The sequence below is a fragment of the Camelus ferus genome, chromosome 13 (genome assembly GCF_009834535.1).
Source record: "Camelus ferus isolate YT-003-E chromosome 13, BCGSAC_Cfer_1.0, whole genome shotgun sequence".
Classification (NCBI taxonomy): Eukaryota; Metazoa; Chordata; class Mammalia; order Artiodactyla; family Camelidae; genus Camelus; species Camelus ferus.
The window spans coordinates 57,314,811-57,329,338 of record NC_045708.1 but is presented as its reverse complement, the minus strand read 5'-3'; the positions used below and the strand labels follow the sequence as shown (position 1 = coordinate 57,329,338).

At 38.9% G+C, this 14,528-nt stretch overlaps 1 long non-coding RNA gene across 1 annotated transcript; it reads left to right on the top strand.

Moving 5' to 3' along the window:
• Positions 1-3,461: 3,461 nt before the first annotated feature.
• LOC116668172 lies at positions 3,462-14,272 on the top strand. Its single transcript, XR_004325240.1, has 3 exons — positions 3,462-3,546; positions 8,696-8,700; positions 14,263-14,272. It is a non-coding gene; the product is annotated as an uncharacterized LOC116668172 (long non-coding RNA).
• Positions 14,273-14,528: the final 256 nt, after the last annotated feature.

Below are 14,528 nucleotides of genomic sequence, written 5' to 3'. Positions count from 1 at the left end.
CACCATCCTTGCATCCACTAGGCTTCTGGAATCTGGCCTTATGTTTCACAGTCTTATCTACCTGCTATTTGTGAGTCCAGTGTTATAATGGAGTCTCCAGCTCAACTCTGGCCTGCAGAAGAGCAGCACCACTAAATGTCTTGGTGATACTGGCACCTATCTCATCAGTGCATTCTTTATTACCTTGGTAACTGGGGTATCATTTGGGCTCTGTGATGGAACATAGTCTTCTAGTTGGTTTTTCAGCCATGCATAGTATATCCACTTTATTATGGCTCCCTTCTTTGAGTCTGTTATTCCCCTTCCTTTGTTTTAATTGAAGTATAGTCAGTTTACAATGTTGTGTTAGTTTCTGGTGTACAGCACAGCGGTTCAATTATACATATATATACCTTTTCGTATTTTTTCATTATAGGCTATTATAAGGTACTGAATGTAGTTCCCATGCTATAGAGTAGGGACCTTGCTGTTTATCTATTTTATATAGAGTAGTTAGTATTTGCAAATCCTGAACTCCCAATTTATCCCTCCACCCTCTTCTTTTCCCCTTGGTACCCACAAATTTGTTTTCTATGTCTGTGAGTCTGTTTCTGTTTTGTAAATAAGTTCATTTGTTTCATTTTTTAAAGATTCCACATATAAGTGATATCATATGGTATTTTTCTTTCTCTTTCTGGCTTACTTCACTTAGTATGACAATCTCCATGTCCATCCATGTTGCTGCAAATGGTATTATTTTGTTCTTTTTTTATGGCTGAGTAGTATTCCAGTATATATACAAACCACCCCCCCCAACTCTTTTAACCATCTGTCATGGTTATTCTAGCTCACTTTGTGTGGATCATTGTTTTCCCCATACTTCGAGGTGTTATCCTTGTAGCATGTTCACATTATCTTCCAAAGTCCTTGCCAGGGTGTTAAATCTTGTGTCCTGGCAGAGTGCTTCCAAACTGATAAGCTTTTCCTTATTAAGCATTATGTTCAAGCCCCCTAATCCGGTGTCCTCAGCATCCAGTCCCGTGTGTCTTCTCCCAGCCCCTGCTGTCACATGCTGGTAGCCATTTTGGAGAATATTCTTTCATCTTTATCAAGCCCAGTGTGTCTCTAGCTGGGTTATGTTCTGACCACTCCCTATTTATTTGCCTAGTGAGCAGGAAGAGATGTGAGGACACAGCTGGAGGGGAACACGTTTTGTCTTGTCAGGGAGCGGTCTCCCCATCATCCTCAAGCAGAGGAGGGGGCTTGAGTTCTTAGTAGACTGAGCGGCCTCTGTAGGTTGAGAGCACTCAGGAGAACATGGGATTCAATATTGTCAGACGCATTGACCAGATATCCCTGTCCCATGTATCAGGGTCACATTCTTTATCAGCTAGCCCCTGGGCTTGGCATAGCTGATCTTCCTTGGTTTGGAATTTAACTGTCTTTGGAGCTCTGCTACCCTTCAGTGAAGTCCTGGGCTTGGTCCTCAGGTGTCTCTGCTCTCCCACCATAGGAGGTAAGAGCATCTGTGCATGCTTCCAAAGAAGTCCTCGGGCTTCACCTTTTAGCTGATGATCAAGCACCCCTAACTTTATCTTATGTTTTTCCAGAGGCCATTCGGGGTTAGGAATATCTACTCAATTCCACGTACTTATAGGTACTGTTTCACCATATATCTCAAAAGCTTGACCAGCAAATGCATTACCTTCTGTTGGTGTACCTTCTCTGTTTATCCCTGGTGAAAGTTTTAACAACTGCACTGTTTGTCAGGGACTCTCTGTGTTCCACCTGCCACCAGTGATTGGGTTCTCATTGACAGCAAGTGACAGGTAATCCAGACCCCACCCAAGCTCCAAATTCCCCCAGGGCATATGATGATTCCTCCAGTCACCTCTAGCGTCAAATGTTTCAGGTTTGGTTCATGGGAAGCAGACTCTGAGAGGAGATTAATGTATGTAATGTTTATTGGAGAGTGTTTTCAACTGTAGAAGCACACCTAGTTGGGTAGAGAAAGAATTGAACTGGGACACAGTCTCAGTGGAGACTGACCCTAAAAGGGAATTTCTAAAGCTGGGATAAGCCTTTAGAGTCATCCCGACTTGGGGTGAAGGGGCTGGGGCTTTGCATCCCATGTGGACCAGTCATTGGATTCTTACTGCTCCAGGAAGGATCTGGGACCTGGTGCAAGATGGCTCTCTGCAGCCAAAGCTCTCCCTGGTGAAGCTGACAGCTAAGAGCTTCCTGTTGGCAGCATTCCCCACCAGGGGAAGAAGTTCCCTTCTTCCTGAAGAGGAATCTGGATGGTGGTGCATCCATGTCAAACTACAGACTTAATAATGACAACCAGCATTTCCCGCGGCTTGGTCTGTGCGGAGCACTGTGCTATGTGCATGGTTGGCATTATTTCATCTAATGTTCTCAAGAATCCTATGGGATAAGGACCATTATTTCCTCCATTTTAAAAATGAGGCTCATAGAGGTTAAGTGACTTTTCTGAGGTGACAGCTAGTTAGCAAAGAAACTGGAATTTGAACTTAATCATTCACACCAAGAAACCCACATCCAGGCTTCTTCATATTTTGAACTAAAGGCATCATGCACGCAAATGTAGTGGAGCTGAATGAGGCTGGTGGTAGGCCCTTTGCTGCCATTCTACCCTCTTTCCTGGGTGTTCTTTGTTTACCCTCAGGCATGATATTTGTCTGTATTACACTTTTGTGCAAATTAGGAAAAGGTTCTCCTCCAGCTTTGGTGGGTGTGACAGTTCCTTGGGCATATGGCCTCCCTAGCAAATAAAACATTCTGGTGAAGAAAACACCGTTCTTTTTTCCAGGACCTCAGATCTGTTCCAGCACACAAAGCTTGGCACAGACTCAGGCTGGATTTCATCCCTGACTTGACCCCTCAGATCAGTACCAGTGTGCACAACACCTTGTCATACAAATGTCTTCAAGTGCTACTGACAAATGCAGTTGGCTCTTAAATCCTTATTTCCAGCCCGTGTCAGTGCCCTGAGCTTCACATGTGTTAATCAGTGAGCCACTAGATAGTCCAATTTGCAGTCACTTCAAAAACTCAAGACTGATACTTAAAAACTTACAGAGCAGAATTCCTTCTCTTCCTCCACCACCCCCACAAAAAAATCTCTTATTTCTTCTGTATTTTCTAACTTTGTCATTGGCACCACCATCTCTTAATTGCCCAGGTTAGAAACATGAACTCAACTAACATTTATTGTGCCCCCCGGATGTGGCCCTGGGCTGATGAACAAGACAAGCCAGACCTTTCTCCTCATTGAGTCTGATGTTATGAGAGAGACAGACAAAAACTAGTAAACAAGTTGGTTAAGTAGTTCCCAGTTGAGATTGCTATCATGAAAAACATTAGCAGGATGATGTGATAGAAACCGGGGAAGGGCTTTGTTTTCGTTAAGGTGGTCAGGGACTACTTCTTTGAAGAAGTGACATTTTCACTGAGACATGGAAACAGAAAAGAAGCAAGTGCAGGTGTTCCTAACCTGATGAGTCATTTGCAATGCTTCACTCTCCCGTATCCCGCACAACCCAGGTCTACGGCTTTTATTTCCTAAGCAGATCGTTAAGCCGGCCTCCTTCCTTCCAGTCCCCCTGCCTGCTCTTGGCTTTTAGGACATCATGCTTTTTCGCCCTAATTACTTCCTATGCATCTCAGTCACTGTCGTGCCACTGTCATGGGCTCTCTCCATTCCAGCTTCTATAAAAAGATACAAATTTGATCATTTCATTGCCCTTCTAAAAATCTGTCTGAGGCTCCTCTTCTCCTTTAACGTAAAACTCAAGTTTTCTGGTGTGGAATACTAAACGTGCCTACCTTGGATCTCGCTACTCCCTCCCACAATGTCCTGTGTACATCCTGCCTACCAGCCACATTGACTCCCTTATAGCTCCCTCACTGTATCGTGAGCTCACCTGCCTCCATTCCACGTACGGGTGCTTTTCTGGGAACGCCTCGCCACCTCCCCAGGAGCCTATCAGCCTGCCTGGCGCTGTGACGATTGTGATCCACTCACTTCCTCATACTCTTCCCTTGCGAACTGTCAGCTGTACTGTCCAGGTGTCATCTTCTATGTTGCACTTACTGTCCTCCATAGAATGTGGCTTGAAGGTTTTCTCTCTTTATTTTTCACTTGCCCACATCTTATTATAGCTCTAGTGGTATTATTCCCCCTCCACACACCTTTTTTTGTCTTTGCAGGGATGACTTACATTTTTTTTTAAATTTATGTGTGTATGTATATATGCATTTACTTATATAATTAAAATATAGTTGATTTACAATATCATATTAGCTTCTGGTGTACAATGTAGTGACTCAGAATTTTTACAGATTATATTCCATGTAAAACTATTATAAAATATTGAGTATATTCCCTGTGCTGTTCAACAAATCCTTGTAGCTTATTTAGCTTATACATAGCAGTTTATGCCTCTTTACCCCCTGCCTCTGTGTTGCCCCATCCCCCTTCCCTCTCCCTACTGGCAACCACTAGTTTGTTTTCTATGTCTGTGAGTCTGCTTCTGTTGTTATATTCATTTGTTTACTTTATTTTTTAGATCCCATTTATAAGTGATAATATACAGTATTTGCCTTTCTCTGTCTGGCTTCTATCACTAAGCATCATATCCTCCAGGTATATCTGTGTTGTTGCAAATTGCAGAATTTCATTCTTTTTATGGCTGAGTAATATTGAGTTGTCTATATATACATAATTGACTGTATATACACACATACATATATGCGTATATACATATGTGTACACCTACATATATGTGTGTATATATGTACACATACATACCACATCTTCTTTATCCAGTCATCTGTTGATGGAAATTTATGCTGCTTCCATATTTTGGCTACTGTATGTAAATAATGCTGCTATGAAGCATTATTGAAGAGACTGTCTTTTCTCCATTGTGTATTCTTGCTTCCTTTGTCATAGATTAATTGACCAGAAGTGCATGGATTTATTTCTGGACTTTCTATCCTGTTCCATTGATCTCTGTATTTGTTTTCGTACCAGTCTCATACTGTCTTGATTACTTTAGCTTTGTAGTAAAGTCTGAAGTCAGGGAGTGTGACACCTCCAGCTTTGTTCTTATATCTCAAGATTTCTCAAGATCGCTTTAGCTATTTTTTTTTTTGTATGTGTGGTTCCATATAAGTTTTAGGATTATTTGTTTTAGTTCTGAGAAAAGTGTCATAAGTATTTTGGTAGGGGTTGCATTAAATCTGTAGATTGCTTTGGGTAGTATAGACATTTTAACAATATTAGTTCTTCCAATCCATAAGCATGAGATATCTTTTCATTTATTTGTATTATATTTAATTTCCTTCATCAATGTCTTACATTTTTCAGAGTTTCAGTCTTTCACCTCTGTGGTTAAATTTATTCCTAGGTATTTTATTCTTTATTATGCAATTGTAAGTGGGATTATTTTCTTGAATGAATAATAGTTCATTATTACTGTATTGAAAAGGAACAGATTTCTGTATATTGATCTTGTATACTGCAACTTTACTGAACTGACTTATTAATTCTAATAGTTTTTTGGTTGGAAACTTTAGGGCTTTCTATATACAGTATCATGTCATCTGCAAATAGTGACAGTTTTACTTCTTCTCTTCCAACTTGAATTCCTTTTATTTCTTTATTTTCGTTTTGCTTTAATTTGGTTAAATTTGTTGAACTTGCCAATAGTCCAAGATATTTTTGGATAGTTTTATCATTTTATCTGACACTGAAAAAAAAATGCAAAGAAGCAAAGGAGTGGAAATAAAGAACATTTCACTTCCCATCTGCCAGGTCATTATTAACATTTGATTTTCATTTTTTTCTCCACATTTGTAATATTTTTTATTGCTCAACTCCTGAATAATTTATATTATCTTGTCTAGGAAACCATCATTAGAGCAATATGAAGCAACATAGAAGGAGTTCTGTAATTCTTATCTTGTTTTAAATTTTATTTTTTATTGAAATGTAGTTGATTTACGATGTTAGTTTCACATGTACAGCAAAGTGATTCAGTTATACACGTACATTTCTTATCATCTTAATTTGATTACCTGTAGATCAGTTTGAGTTTTTAGTACCCATAATCAGTCATCACCTAGATAGGAAGTCAACTAGAATTCTTACCTTGAAGGCAAATACTGCAATTCCCTTGAGGCCATTAGTTTTTGGAACTCCACTCTCCTCCTAAAATGCCTGCCTTACTGGATCCTTCCTTGTATAACAATCACTGAATATAGAAAAACATGTTAAGCTTATTTGTTAGTCTTCTCAGTCTTTGTGATCTCTCTGACCATCTTCTAAAATGGTAGCAGTAACTTACATGAATTGGAGCCAGCTGAATTGCCAAGTTCTACTGATTTCATGAAAAGCATCTACTCATAGATCTTAGCCTCACGAAGTTATAGGTGTCCTTATTCTATAAGGGACTCACATAAATCTTTAAGAAAATGAGCATTGCCCAATAGAAAAAATGGATATATAAATATATTTTATAGAAGAAGAAATATAAGCAACAAATAAAATATTCTAATGGACTCTCATTAACAATTGGAGAAATATAAATTAAAATAAGACTATTATTACTTACTGGATATTAAAGATCTTAAAAATTGCTAACACTTAAAGCTGGTGAATATATGGTGAAATGAATTCATGCTGGCAGTGGAAAACAATTTGGAAATATTATTGAAAGCCTTATTCTTCATATACTTTAAAGCAAAAATCTCCCCTCCAGAATCTAGTCTAAGGAAATAATGACATAAATGGAGAAAAATTAAGTGACAAAAATGTTTATTATAGTGTTATATAATAAAAAGAAAATATCTTCAATCAGGACTAGGGTTAAGTAAAATATGAATATCTTTGTAATGAAATAGTATGTTGGCTATTAAAATTCTGTTTGCGAGGGATTTTTAGTGACATGGTAAGATGATAATAGTATAATATCTTATAAAAAAGGATACAAAATTGTATATTTAGATGTTAACAGCCACATGAAAATATTCATATAAAATACTGGAAGTAAATCTATCTGATCAAAAATTAATGGAGGTTATTTCTGGGTGGCACCATTATTGGCTAATTTTTAACTGATGTCTTTCTACTCCTTACATTAACCTTTCTTTCAGTTCCTCCATAGCAAAATAATAAAGGTTATTTTTTAGAAAGCAATATACCAGAGCATTATTCATAGTATTTTATCACCACTTATAAGTTATTTTGGTCATGTTGAGTATCTTGGAAAAACTGTCCTGGTTTTGTTTCCTTTCTGTCCTCTTTTGAGATGAGGAACTGGAGTAGGTGGTCATCAATAGGGCATGACATTTATAGTCCTCAGAGTTCCTGCTCCTCCTGCTCTTGCAGCTGTCCCCCAGTCCTAGTCTGCTTGTGTTATCGCCCTCAGGACTGGGGTCCTCTTGAGAATCTAAGGCACCTTCCCTCCTGCTACTCTGCTAAGTGGAAGGAGTAGACCATGCTTTTACCTGGAGGCTACCAGCTCTCAGCTACAAATCAAAGTAATCGGCTGGAGTTGGCCAGAAATGCAGGGAGGGCACATGCCTCAGAGATAAAAAATTGATGAGTTGGTTTTGTCTGTACTCATCTTCCTACCCCTTTGTTCTTTGTTTCTAACATTACATCCTTGATGACTTATGGGTTTCTTAGATGGGAAGAGTTGAATAAAGTCTTAGTCCTTTTATCTGGTTCAGATCAGAATGCTATATTTATTACAGAAATACTCAGGAGACGTTAGTAATCAAGATGAATCGTGTTTTTAGGGGTTGCTATCACAAGACACCTAACAAAATGCTAAATTACCTAGCCTGCCAACCAAACCAAAACGTAAGGATGCTGACAGTGTGGTGCTGTGCAAGCAGGGTGTGCTAGAGATTACCCTTCATCATTTGGTGTTTCAGATTAATGGTGAGCAGCAATATTGCCCTTTGTTCATTCTCCCAGCCTAGATGATAATGATAAAAACACCCAACCCTCAATAATATTTTCATAAAGTGCTCTCACATCCACGGTCTCATTTAAGAGAAGAAGTTAGTGAGGAGAAAGGGAAAGAATCCAGGGTTTGGATTCACACAGACCTGGACCTAAGTCCCACCTCTGCTGCTCACTGCTTGTAAAGTTTGTCTACTAATTTGGAAATACTTCCTACTTTGCAGTTTTGATATAAAATTATTAATCACTCATGCAACTATCAGGTTTTTTCATTCTTTATTCATGGTTCAGAAAACACCATGCTTGTTCAACCTCAGTAATCAGAGAAATATAAATTAAACAATAGGCAGGATATAGGGAACCAAATAAGACACTATTTCTCCTTACATAGAACTGACAGTCTAGTGGGTTTAGATAAGCATTCATCAAATAATAACAAATAAATTAAAACCTGCCACTGTGATAAATGCTATAAAAGACAGTTTCATGATCCCACTCAAGTAGAAAGTTGTGCTTAAGCCGAGATCTAATAGATGTGTAAGAGGTGGGCGAGGGCCAGACTGTGCAGGGATTTGGGAGAAGTTAATGAATTTGTCTTAATCCACAATATTTCATGTTGAAAATTGTGGCAAAACTGTGGAAACTAGATTAGAGGGGACCCAGAGAATATGTGATTAGATCGATCAGTTAAGCGATTAATTTAGGCATTCAGGAGAGAGATCGTGATAGCTTCAACCAGGATGGTGATGGTGGAAATAGAGAAAAGTGGATGAGGTCCAGAGACACTTAGGAGGCAGAATAGATCTTGGTTATGGAATGAATGTATGCGCTGAAGGCAGCATCTACCGAGCCTACTAAGTTTCTTGACTGCATAACCCAAAGCCGTAAGAACAAGGCTGAATGGCAAATATCAGGACTTCCTTACCTGTACTTACTGGGTCTGGAGTAACTTTGAGATATACAAAAGGAGTATAAGTAGGTAGTTGGTGCAGTCAGCTTTTAATAAAATGGCATGCATTATTCATCATATTATATAAACATTATGTATTCATAACAGTATAAGAAACTGTACACTGTCCATGGGTTAGTACTTCTGCTACTGATCAGGGTCCTTAGTTGCTGGCAACTGAATCCACTCTAGCTACTTGTAGCGGGACAGTATTTACTTTTTAAAAAATGGTTAACTTAAAAAAAAATCTGTAAGGGAGCCAGAGGATTAGCTTCGGATACTACATAGCCATGAACAGCACAGCCAGGGACAACAAACTCAGACCGAATACCCAGCCACACCCCTGGGCTGTTCAGTACCTATCCAGCTTAAAGGCAGGACCTCAGAGCTCTGGCACACCAGAAGAACAAACATCTCTGTCAACTGCTTGCTAGAAAAGCTGGTTATCACCACAGTGTTGATATACCAACACACATTGCTCACTTTTGCATCCAAAATTTGGAAGACACTGTATGGTGGGTGTAAACTAGAAAATATGAAAGCATTCTAGGGGCAAAGAGTCTAGGAATCTAGTGTAGAAAGGTGAGTTAGAAGAGGGCTGGACAGGTTTTTTTTAAGTGCATAATTTTTATGCATTTATTTCTTATTGAAGTATAGTCGATTTACAATGTTGTATTAATTTCTGGTGTATAGCATAGTGATTCGGTTATAAATATGTATATATACATATTCCTTGTCGTATTTTTTCATTATAGGCTATTACAATGTATTGAATATAGTTCCCTGTGCTACACAGTAGGACTTGTCTACCTATTTTATATATAGTAGTTAATAACTGCAAAGTCTGAACACCCAATTTATCCCTCCATCCCCCGCTTACCCCCTTGATAATCACAAGCTTATTTTTTATGTCTGTGAGTCTGTTTCTGTTTCGTAAATAAGTTCATTTGTGTCATTTTTGTTCATTTTGTTGTTTTTTGTGTTTTGGGGAGGTAATTTGATTGATTGATTGAGTGATTGATTGATTTTAATAGAGGTACTGGCGATTGAACCCAGGACCTCGTGCATGCTAAGCATGCGCTCTACCACTGAGCTATACCCTCTTCCCATTTGTGTCATTTTTTTTCGCTTCCACATATAAGTCATACCGTATGGCTCCGCAGGCTGATGGGTATGGAGGCGGATATTTCAGTTGGAAGGAACAGCACACCCAAAGGCATGGAAATTGAAACAGAAAGGCCAGAACAAAGTGCGGCATTTATGGGAGCTCAGCGAGCTCCTGACATTCCCTTAGGATCAGCTCAGCCATCACCAAGCTGGGGAATTCTCTAGGTCCAGTTTGCCAGGCCTCCAGATTATTGAAAGCACCATGCTGTATTCTGACTACTCATTTACTTCTCTGTCTCCCATACCAGACTGCATACAGAGGTATGTAATGAATACGTGCTAAGAGGTATTTCAATTTGGGGTAGGAACCGATCAGGGAAGGCATGAGCAGATGAGTGATGTGACTGGAATTTTATTTCTGATAGATTAGCATGGTCTTGGGAATTGAGGGGAGGGCTGATTCAGGGTTGGGGGACTGAAAATGGAGGCAGGGTGAGCAATAGAAGGATTTCAAAATAGAGAAACTATTTTGCAGGTCACTTTATACTTAAAGTAAGCTCTCTCCTGGTCAATACCTTAAAATTATTATTATTTAAAAAACACTTGAGGTAGGCAAATATGAGCCAACTTTGTCTCCCCTCTTTCTCTCCACTTCACCAGCAAACTTCTTGAAAAAAAACTCATCTGCTTTCTAAACTCAACCATTTCTTAAACAATGACAAATGTGCTTTCACTACTTTCCTACAAATTCTCACATTTTCTGGATGGTTCATTATGTTGATAGCTCTTGGGCTTTTAAAATATGTTTTTTCTCTTCCTGTGCCCAGCCTCATCCCGACTCAACAATTGATCTACTATACTGAGCTGCCTTTTCAATGTCAAGATTCCCTCTGCTTCTCTTCCCAGGCTACATAGAACAATGTCATTGTCATTCACCTCCCAAGCTTCAGGTGTAACCAGTGCATCTGGCTTTCAAATCAGTATTCCCTTGCCTCCATGTCTTTCAAATGAACGTATCAGAGGTGCCTCAAACACAGTATATCCACATGTGAGTGCTTCATCTCCTCCTCCCAAAAGCCTTTTCTTCTCCTGCATCATTCATTCCCAGTTAACGGAAATCATCATAGAGTCAATTGGCCAAGGTGTAAACCTCCGAGTAATTCTTGAGTCCTCTTTCCTTGTTTTACACACTCCCCCAAATCCCACTAATCACCAAATCTGATTAATCCTCTCCATAAAACAACTTCTATATTGTGATGTAATAAGTAGAGCTGTCCGAAAGTGATGCTGGAAGCTCACTCTCACTGTCTGAGCAGTGAGTTAGCTGGAACAGCAGATTCTTCTCCCAGAGGGAGAGGCTGCAGGGGTCAGGAAGTTTCCTCGCTTCAACAAGGTCAATCGCATCATCTCATGGGTCCGAACTTTCCAGGTTTTGAAGAGCTAGCATTCTGGGTCAGCTCTCAAACTGCTGGCACCTCAAGTTCAAATAGTCTTGTACTAGGCAGCCTACGCACTCCTGCAATGTGTAGGCTGCTTTCTCAAGGCCGTCCTACAAAGAGAAAGATCTATGGCTAAATGAGGGACATCTTTCCACTGGAACCTGTAGACCCAAAGAGCACGTCCAACAGAGCTTAGGGCCCCACATGCCCTCTGTGAAATAATGTTAGGATCCAGAGACCCTCACCTTATCTTTAGTTCTTGATCCAGATTTTAAGTTATCCTTTCCCTCCCAAAAAGCATATTTCTAAACCCTTGCTATAGGACCTTGTGAAATAGATCCCAAACCATTGTACATAACAGGAGATAAGCCACGAAGGACCCAGTGGCATATCTCAGTTTCTCTCCCCCATAAAGCAGCGTGTTTTGTTAAAATCCTCATTACCTCTCAACTAGATCACTGCTTCCTGACCGAACTCCTGCTTTGGGTCTTGTCCCTTATTCTAACCGTCCCACCCTGTCTGAGGATAAATTTAAAATGAAAATCTGATCACCTACTCTCTGTTTTAGATTTTTCGGTGGCAGCATAGGGCCTATAATGGTGTCTTTTTTAAAGGAAAAAAATTCTTTCAGACTACCAGTATTAAATTATTTGTTATAATATTATAAAAACCTATAGGCACATAAGACTAGGTATAGCAACTCACTTTCCTCATGGGTAATGTACAAATTTAAATCCAAAAATAAATATACAATTAAATATAAACAAAAACTGTAAAACCAATACAATTCTAATTAACAACATTAATTTAATATGAAAGATTAATAGTAGGAAGATAAAGCTAAATCCTTCTGTATTTCTATGTTTTATCTTTAATCTGTTTCTGTATCTTAAATTTTAAAATACTAAAGAGGGAAATACTGTTTACTTAAGAATGTTGCCCATAATGGTATAAAGTAACATCATAGTTTCGATGACTATTTTAGGGTGTTCAGACCACCTCCTTATTCCAATTCTGCAGATTCTTCTGTGGAATAATCATCAAATGCCAATTTTAATGAGCTGTCTCTTGATTCCTATGAGGCTATCTTGGAAACTTGAAAATATGGTTATTATTATGGCATACTTAAATTTGCATTAAATGATTATCTAATCCAATTATTACTAAACTTGTAAAAAGGAAAATAATATTCGAGGTTATTTTTTGTTTCCTATAGTTATTAAAGAAATATTCATGGCTGCAACACAGAGCTAGTGGAAAAATGGCAGTAAATACTGAAAGTGATTCATTCAGACCATTTTGAAATGACTTGACCATAAATCAAGTTTTCTATCATTGCTTCCATTTTGTCTGAAATTAGGAAGAAAGTCTATTCAACTTAAAACAAAATCTCCTTTATATGGTGCCCCATGAGGTTATCTGGCCTTTATTTCGCATAAACAAAGCATTTACTTAATAAATCTGTCTGATCATTTGTTATAAACCAGAAACACTTGACGGGGACGTCACTCCCCATGCAATGCTGTTTTCATGATCTCATATCAGAGTCTTGACTTGTTGTCTGACTTAAGAAACAAAAATAGTATTCTAAAAACTGTGTTTTAATTTTCAATGAGAAAGAAACATTTTTTTCATAATAATTGGTAAAATAATTTAACATAAATACAATGAATTGAGTGTAGGACAATTGTCATTTTGCCATTAAGATGTGCTGATGTAACCCCATACAGTCAAATCCACTTACTAACACATTAAAAGTTGAAAACTGTCACTTTAGGTCAGGGTTGCAAACTGGTAATGCTGTATTTGGTTTGAACTGCATAGTTATTTCTTTTAACGTCAGATGAATACTTTTTAAGGTGAGGCATGTGATCTCTAAAGCAGCATGGGCCTTACTATTCTTGACTGTATGGCCATCATGATCATTCATTTGCCAAATGCAATCTACTGAGTATTCAACTCCCACATTGGCCCCAAGGTGACAATATAACTATGGGCAACACACGTGGTGCTAATTACAATGATCCAGAATATATCTGTATTCATTTTAGGGCTTTTGTTTGCTTGCTTTTGCTTTATTTTGTTTAGATTCTCATCAAAATGGGGGTAAAATCTTTCCTGGGGGAACTTTTGCATCGCAAGATGTGTCCTCACTTCCTCCACCCCAAGGATCCATGGACTCCAGTTTGAGATATACTGGCCTACTGGACAAGACAAAATTCCTTAAGTGGGTGTCCATTCCATTTTAGTGCCATCTTAATTGTTCAGTGGACCTTTCCGCCTCTCCTGTCATGCACTCTATCTTCAGCCACATCACTGATTCTCTCTTAAATGTTCCATGAATGATGATCTCATTGATGCATATACACATCTTATTCCTATTCCTTCTGCCTTGAACGGCCTTCCCACCTTATTAGCTAAAAATCTCCCCTCAAGGCTCCTTGTGACCCAGTTAAAGTGTCATCTCCTTGGTGGAGGCTTTCCAAGCTCCCCAAGGCTGAGTTAGTTACTTCCTGCTTTAGGCTCCCCACAGCACTAGTTTTAAAAAACACATCACTGTAGCACTGATTCCTTGACACTGAAATGAGCTCTTTGTGAGTCACTCACTAAGTCTTTTACTCCATAAGCGATGGGGAGATGCACCATCCTCATTCTCCTAGGGACCAGAGATATTACAGAATTTTTCCAGAACAAATACAGAGGATAAGTGTAAGGGAAGGAAAAGGGTAGATACCAAACAATAAAGAAGGCTAGGATGGGAAGAGGGCCACAACTCCTCCAAACACAAGGGAAAAGCACACAATTTGGAGTTATAAGCCTCAAGTTTAATTCCCCTCTTTGGAAAAGTATTTGCCACTGTCTTTTCATATATTGCTCCCATCCCATCTCTCTTCTTCTGGGAATTTGATTTGAATGTGTGTAGGACATTCTCACAGTATCTTCTATGTATTTTACCTTTTCTCTTCTGTATTCTATGTTTTGTTTCTTTGTGCTGCATTCTGTATGATATCTTCTGGCCTGTCTCTCAGTTCACCAATTCTCTCTTCATCTGGGT